Genomic DNA, 8,519 nt, shown 5'->3' with positions numbered 1-8,519 from the left:
TGTCTCCCTCTCCTGCTGCTAACCAGCACCCGCAGCCAGTGGTCCAGAGAAGGCTCCTTTAAGCCCTGACAAGTGCTACAAATCCCCTTCGGCGGCCAGGCAGCTCCACGGACCACTAACAGGGCACACTCCAGCCCGGCGTTGGCCGTCTGACCTTGTGGCTATTGATTAACTGTTTCCCCTCCAGCACCCCCCGTCCCAACCCCCCCCCCCCCCCCCCCCCCCCCCCCTTGCTGTCCCATCACAAGACCAAAGAGTGAGGAAGGGAGGGGGGGGGGGGGGGGGGGGGGGGGGTGGAGATGGCTTGCCTCTTTCACCCTCCGCTCTGTCATTCCGCCCAGCAAAACCCCTGGTGAGCAGCGCTTTTGTTTGGCGTTCAAAAGACGGGCCCTCTGGGTTCTGAGGGGAAAAACAAGTGAGGTGGAAATGCGGGTGGGTGGCTGCGCTCAGGACGTGTTCAGTCGGTGACGTTGTAACTGAGGTAAGAAGTTCATCCATCTGACTGACTGTCCAGGCTAACAAACACACTGACGCACCCGCCCCCCGCCCCCTCTTTCCCCCTTAACTCCTCTCTGTCCTGTCCTCTTCTTCCCTTGCCTCGCACAGGGAAAAAAAAAAACATGTGTTGCGTAACAGTTGATACCTCAGTGGAAACACGGCTGACAACACCCCCCCCCCCTTCCCCAACCCCGCCTGTTTACTATCAAAATAAAACACAGGAATCTGTCATCTGATCTTAGAGACAATATCTGAAGCAGAGTTGAACATTTTCACTGGAGTTAAATGTTTGAACAGCAAAATGCAGTCATCTCTGTCTCTCCTTCTCCGTAAAATGATTGATTACGGCCGGACTGAAAAACCATTACAAGTATGGTAGTTTTGTCTGATTCATTTTTTTATTCCTTTTTGCAGAATACTAGGTTCTTTTTTAAAAGACTTTTTGGGCTGCCGCCGTTGTTGTTCTAGCATGCATCCGCTGAGGACGGGCGTGCTGAATCTTTATTGTCTTGCAAACATCTTAATCAGCTCCACTCAGCACTGCTTACCAGAGGTGCAAAGCAAAGGATTACACATCCAATTATGCTGTGCATATTACAACCCCCCCTTTAAACAGCGGTGGGAGGATGCTATGAATCATAGCAGAGTAACAAACCACAAATAATACTAACATCCGAGGAAGGCTCTCTTTCACACACACACTCTCTCTCTCTCTCTCTCTTTCTGTTTCCCTCCTTCTCTCTTTCCTGAGCAAAACAAGCCGGGGGAAGTGGGGCAAGAAATAAGTGCTCAGAAACAAAAGCACAGTAATATGAAAAGCACTGGAGTATGGCAGGGAGGGGGCAAGAAGGGCCAGAGAGAGAGAGAGAGAGAGAGAGAGAGAGAGAGAGACTGCTGAAATTATCTCTTCATAATCAGAGGCAGCACCCCACACACCCCCACCAACACACACACACATACATACATGCACACACACACACACAGCGTATGATCACTCATAGCATGAGTGATTTCTCATTTCAGGAGACAAATGACTACCTTTGTCAAGTGGAGCTTGCTTTGTGAATGTGATCAGTCAGTGGAGTGGGGGGTTGCATGAAGCCGGTTATACAGGAGCCCATGATACAGTGCAATTGTGTGACTGCATAGGACTGCATTAAAAAGACCTTGCACCCACATGAAAACCTTGCATCTCCGGGGTAACATGGTTATTTTCTTAAAATTTACCAGTGCATTTTTGAAATTCTTGCGTGGTTTGAATGGGTTTCCCAGGCCCTTTAGGAAAGAAACACACTCTGTGCATAAAGGCTAGTGAGACCTTCAATTCCCGTAAAATAATATCACTAAAATTGGGATTATAGGGTTTTTAGGGTTTTCACGCAATAGCAGCAAAAATAAGTCCTTGAGTGCTGTTTTAATGCAAAATCCCTGCTCTATCCTGTATGTGTAGAGGGCAGTGCTGAACAGGAAGAAGAGCAACTGGGTGAAGCCTGGCCAGAGATCATCTTCATTATTCAACAACAGTGTGAAAAGGAGACAGGAAAAAAAAGAGTGTATCACTCCTGCTCTCTAGACGCAGTGGGGGGATCTTCTCTCCTCCTCTTTAGATTTGTGGGCATAGCTTTTCTTTCCTTCGCTGATACTGTCTGTGTGCTTTTTGTCCCCTTTTCTTTAGCCCTCAGACATCATTACAGCCACCCAGCATGCGGCTCCTTTTCACCACCTTCCATTTTCCATTCCATCATTTTCTTCTTCGCTCCGTCCCTCATATCTGAACCCTCCTGCCACTCTTCCTCCCTCCCTCCCTCCCTCCCTCCCTCCTTCCCGGGGCCCCGTGCGGGAGCTGCCATAACAGGAGGTGGAATGGATTCATTTGCTCTAATGTGGTTTGGGCTGCAGCGTGGCACGGCACAGCGCGACACTCTCTCCCAGCACACAGTCTCTCTCTCTCTCTCTCCCTCGCTTTCTCCTCTCTCTCTCTCTCTCCGCTGCTCTCTCTCTCCCTCTGCAGTTCATGTGTTTTCAAACAGGCCAATCAACACCACTCAGCTGTGCTGGCCTCTCTCTCTCTCTCTCCCTCCCTCCCTTTCTCCCTCCCTCCCACAATCTCTGCTCTCAGTGTGTCTGTAAAAGCCACCAGCCCTCTCTCACACACACTATTATCTCTAGTGGCAAACTCACACAGCCAGACGGTCGCTTTTCCTCTCATTCCCTTTATTTTCTCCGGTCCACTCCACTCCGCTCTCAGCTACCATTTCTTCATTTTACAAGCCTTCTTCCATCATCGTCTCTCTTTCTCTCTCTCACACTGCCTTCATTCATTTTGTTCATTGCATTATTTCGTAGACTCCCTGCTAATCCTCTCCTCCGCTAATCTCTCCCCCTCTCCTTTTCACTGTGTTTTCCCTCTTAGCAAAGCCCACTATTAGTCATATCGGTCCCTCTAGCCTTTATAAAACTCAACCCTCTACACAACACACACACTCCCCCCCCCCAACACACACACACACACACACAAAAGAAAAATGTGAAATGACTCCCGGGGGTGAAAAAATAAAACAAGCACATCAACTTGTGACCAGTGTAAACTCTCAATGTTCCTGTTTGTTTATCTTCTGTTTTAATGTGACAACCACAGGAGCACCGGGCAGCTATGTGACACCCAACACTGCAATGCAAACAGCTGTGATGTGGCGATATGTGAGCTGCTCTGTTGCCGTCTATAAATATGGAGCTTCAGTTGTGGAGTATTGCAGGTATGTGCCACCAGATACTCCCGGGACTAGCCGATCATTCCACCACTCAATGTGTGAGATCAAAAAAGAGCACCGTGTACTAAGTGAGCGTAGAGGTGCCCTCTCTTAGCCGATACACTGTCTTCACTTGGATGTTAGTGGACTAAGTCTTGCTTCGTTGATTACTTCTATTTTTCTATGCATCTGTACATGTTTGTGTGTCCATATCAGTGCACATGCGTCCATGCTTTTGCGTTTCTTCCACCCCCTGTAAATCAACAGGGAAAGGCCATCTATCTAACCATGAGATACAAAATCAGGTCATCCATGAGCAGAGCAGAGCTTGAGCATCACATGATGAATGAATGAACTCCTTATTCCATAGAATGTTCCAGTTGCTGAGGACTATAAATACCAGCTGGAGAAGATTGTATGTCCTGGCTGCCACATACGATTTTCCACTGTCACGAAAGGCAAGATTCTATCACTCATGTGATGCACAAGAGATGAGGCAGGCTGTGGGTGTGTGTGTAAGTGTGTGTGTGTGTACAGCACAGTGTCGGCCCATGCTGTGTAGCCTTCATCCCTTAACCAGGCCATCACAGGACAGCAAGTCTCTGACCGCCAAAGTACTAAGAGACAGTGGCGTTCTCAGTGTCCGATGGAAAGTAGCTTTTCCAGTGATGTAAAATGTCTAAATCTTATAAGCTATATTAAGCGGAAGAAGACTGCATTTTTTTAAGGAGAATATGTGACAGGAGATGATAGGGGATCAGAGAGGAGAGGATGAGAGGAGAGGAGAGGAGAGAAGAGGATGAGAGGAGAGGAGAGGAGAGGAGAGGAGAGGAGAGAAGAGGACAGGAGAGGAGAGGAGAGGAGAGGAGAGGAGAGGAGAGAAGAGGACAGGAGAGGAGAGGAGAGGAGAGGAGAGGAGAGGAGAGGAGAGGAGAGGAGAGGAGAGGAGAGGAGAGGGAAGACAAGGTAAGACAAGTAGAGGCGAGGAGGGACAAGAAAAGCAGATGAGACGAGAGGAGGAAAGGCAAGTGATTGACAGCGCAGGCTGACAGGCTTGTGTAAAGCTAACCTTATGGGCCTGACTCCAGCAGAGCTGTTAGCTCACACACCACCCCCTGTGATTGCTGAATGGGTAAACTGACAAATTCCATGTCCTTCGGTTTCAGCACCAGCAAACTGCTGACCCAAATGCAATTACACAACATCCACAGGGATGAGTCTAACACATCGATGTATGGTAGCATATGAATGTGCATGTGATAGTGTGTGTGAGGAGAGAGTGAGAGAGCGAGAGAAAAGGAGAGAGAGATTTACTAAGTGTGAGTGTGATTCCATCCTTGCAGCAAGCTGTGAAATGGTAATGGTGGCATTAGGGAAAGCTAAAATATATCTGTGCCCAACTCCCCTCCACTCCCCGTGTCTTTGATACCCCAAAAGTACAAGAACACAACTTCATGAAAATGCAAATATATACAAATGCAGCCCAGCCCCTCTACTCTTGCTGGAACGCAAGTCCTGCTGTGCAGCAACTCCTGCTGAGCAACTTTTATTTCTGCCTCTGATCTTTTATAGGACAAATCCAATTAACCATAAAAAAATGATTCTGAAACATTTCCAATTAGAAATCATGCTGAAATCTGTGTGAAATACATACACACACAATGTAGTCAACTCTCTATTTCCCTTTCATACACTCAATGAAAGCACATCGCATACATGCGGTTTAATTTGCAAGGCCCTCAGTAAAAAGGTTAGCAGACAACTGTGCAATGCCTGCCTTATAAAAGAAGATTTTTTTCAATGTGTTAAGTGGTAAGGAAAAACACTATGGCCTTGCTCATTATATTCTAAAAACCTGATCAATAGTACCAAATAAACCCAATGACTTTCTACAAGCAGTGGGCAAAGAGACTGGATGTAAATAGTCTAATGACCGAGGAGAGTAAAGTATCAAAAATATACCATAGAAACAAGAGATTAACTGCTGCTCGACTGACTGCCGACTTGGTGTACACAGTGACATTACCCAGTGTGATTTTCCGGGTATGCGGGCACATTTTCTGGTTCACATTACAGTTAACACGACAATGAAATACAGCTAATTTGGATGGAAAAGCTCAAACAAACATTTACAACATGTACAAAGTCACTTCACTGTCAGTGAAGCAACTCCAAACGGTTTTATCCCGAGATGACATCACAGGTTTGTTGTTCTCTTGTTTTGAGCTTTGGAAAAAAGGAGAGTTGTTCCTGATCAACTGCATCAACTTGGCAACATTATTATGTAATGATGTGATACTTTATTCAGAGCACAGCGTCACCTAAAGACAGTGACTGAAAGTAACTTTTTGGTTCACCTGTCAAGTGCTGGTAAACGGTCAAAGGTCAAAACCTATTTTTACTGGCCAAAATACATAATATGCATTTTTCATAGAAATATGTCACCCTACTCTTTTTCAGTGCTACTTCATGTATATTCATGTATCAGTTACTGTGTCAAACATTCAATAAAGAGACAGGAGGACATTTGGAGTTTTAATTTATAACTTGTTCAATCATGTGCTTGCTATGTGTTGCCACATGGGAATAACATTACTAACGGTAGGCTAGTGAACCATCCAGGCAGCGGAGAAACACAAGTTTCGACACTACCGCTTTGTGCAGAGCCAGTGCAACAGACAGCCAATCAAGACTGTGGTTGATACAGAGTCATTGTTTTGCTTTGATCTGGTTGGCTCACGGTCAGAGAGAGTGTACGGTGGTCGACCAAGTTATTCAAATTTTCATTTTACACACAGAAGGCACCTCCTAGAGCTGGCAGAGAATAAATGTCTTGCTCAGGGACACTATTCAGAGAATAAATGTCTTGCTCAGGGACCCTGAGCAATGTCTTGCTCAGGGACACAATATTTGTCCCTTGAACCTAGTTCCTCTGGTTGAAGGCCAGTCTCTAACCACTCATGCAGACCAATACACCAAGTTTTCCACAGGAACTCCTCCAAGTGAACTCTCTTTTACAGTGGAACTAAAGAATCTTAGAGACGGAGGGACACCTGGGTGAAGGGAAGAGTGCTGTACTCATTCATCTGGGTTTATTATCCACAATCCCTCTCCATCTTGCTCTCGATTTTTCTGTGTATGTGTTCACATCCCCACCACTGTGTCAGAGTGAGGGCATGTGTAGCAAAGAAACACAAAACCTCCCATTGCTGTGGAAATGAAACAGCCTAATGGTTTACACAGAGCACCAGTTTCATTCACTGAAGGTACAATCCACACAGTTGCTATTTGGCACAGTGGGCACGCAAACCAGTGTTGAAAGGCTAATGTGCTTCACTGCAGCTTTCCTAAGAGAGAGCCACTTATACACTTAGTGATACAATGCGCTCTACTAGCATATGTGCATGTGTTCGCGCGTGTTTATTTGTGATCGCAATTATCGGCAGACAAAGTCCATACTGCCTGCTTATCTTCACACATGCATGTTGAGCGTAACACAGCTGCCACCTTGCAGAGAGACACAGAAACACACGCCTGCAAGCCCAGAGAGGCTTTAACACGTGTGAATGTGCGAGTGCCTGTCTGATATGTATTCTCCCTCGTATTTTCTCCACCTCGCCTTGCCTGTGAGATTCTAGGGATGGAGAAGCGAGAGGGGAGGGAAGGAGGCAGAAGGTGAGGGAGATAGACAGGTAGATAGATGGGGAGAGAGAGAGACACGGGGAGAGGGAGAGGGAAAAACACTCATACAACATATTACATGTAGAGGGAGGCAGGGAGGAGTGGCAGAGAGAGACATGCGGAGGGAGATAGGGGAAATGGTTGGAGAGCAGGAGAGGGAGATGGCGAGAGGTCATCCCTGGGTAATTTGTTTTGCTCCTCTCAGAACCCAGACACACAGGGAGCAGGTAAACCAATTACAGTGTGACATGAATCACTAAGACCTACAGGCAGCCACGCAGCCAGCCGGCGCAGCCAAACAGCCGACGGAGCGCGGGATGTCTCTCTCCTGAGTGCTGGTCAATCACAAGCCACAGCCCTCTTCCCTCCCTTGACCATGATTGCACATCTGGAAGGAACAGGCTGGAGGAAAAAACAACCATAATTCCCCCCGCTTCTTCGGCGTTGAGAGATCCCGTGAAGATGTGACGGGTATTTACATTTATTTTGAACGGATTTGGATGTTGCTCTGAAGAAAACACTTTATGCTGCTGGCAGCCATCGTGGAGCAACCCCCCTCCGACACAAAAACTGAATCAGCACTGCAGGATTTTTTTCCCCCCAAACAATGCTCCTTGGAGGATAGAGCAACAGCGCAGCAAGCATTGAAAAAAACACTGGGACTTCTATGATAGTTGCATTTGCAATGAGTCAAATCCAATCTGACGTTATGTGTTTTGGTTCTTAACTTCTTTCAGTAACATTAGCTCCTAAACAGGAGCTCCCTAACCACGCAAAATGTGGACGATAATGACATTGGGTGAGGTTGGGTGTTTGAAACCCAAAGGATGTCAAAGCGCAGCCAACTACTGGTGGGGGAGGTGCCAAGTATTAACACGACAAAGACTTAAGCAATTACTTTAATTTCTTTAATCGCCCGCCGGCTGTCAAAAAGATGCAGTGTCGGGCCTCAGTCACATCAGCGCCACTGGCTATATAACTGAGTAGCGGGAAACAACTTGTAAATAAACAATCAGCTAGGTCTCTTTCTCTCCGGCAACAGCCCTAATCCTCGAGTTGATGCTAAACTGACAGGAGCGTCATGAAAATCCGCCCCGGCATCAGAGAGGGAAGAGAATGAAGTTGACAAGGAGAGGGATTGGACTGGATTAGATATCGCCTTGGCACTTGGCTTTATTTGATGTGGCCTTGGTGCACGTTGTAGATTCGGGAGGGGTAAATATTTGATGAAGGGCGTTATGGTGTTGGGCTTGCTGCTGCCAGGGGCTGTTCAGAGGGACCGACTAATAAAGACAGTGGCAGGCAGGGTGTTGATCATTACTGGGGCTCTGGGGTGGAGGAACTGGCTGCTCGGACTGGAGAGTGGAGTGGAGCCAGTCGCCCTAAATGTGTTTACCAAAGCGCCGGGCCTTCCAACGCTAGCTTAGCGGGCAGAGATAGCTGCTCCCTTGACTGTACATCAGTATGCACTTTCATGCATTTGCATAAGCACACATGCTCGTGCTCACACGCACACACACACACACACACACACACACACACGCAGGACACCAGAGGGGTTGCAGCAAAACAGTCAGAAGTGATGTTCTA

This window comes from Centroberyx gerrardi, chromosome 15, assembly GCF_048128805.1.
Source record: "Centroberyx gerrardi isolate f3 chromosome 15, fCenGer3.hap1.cur.20231027, whole genome shotgun sequence".
Lineage (NCBI taxonomy): Eukaryota > Metazoa > Chordata > Actinopteri > Beryciformes > Berycidae > Centroberyx > Centroberyx gerrardi.
Note: the sequence above shows the minus strand (reverse complement) of the source record.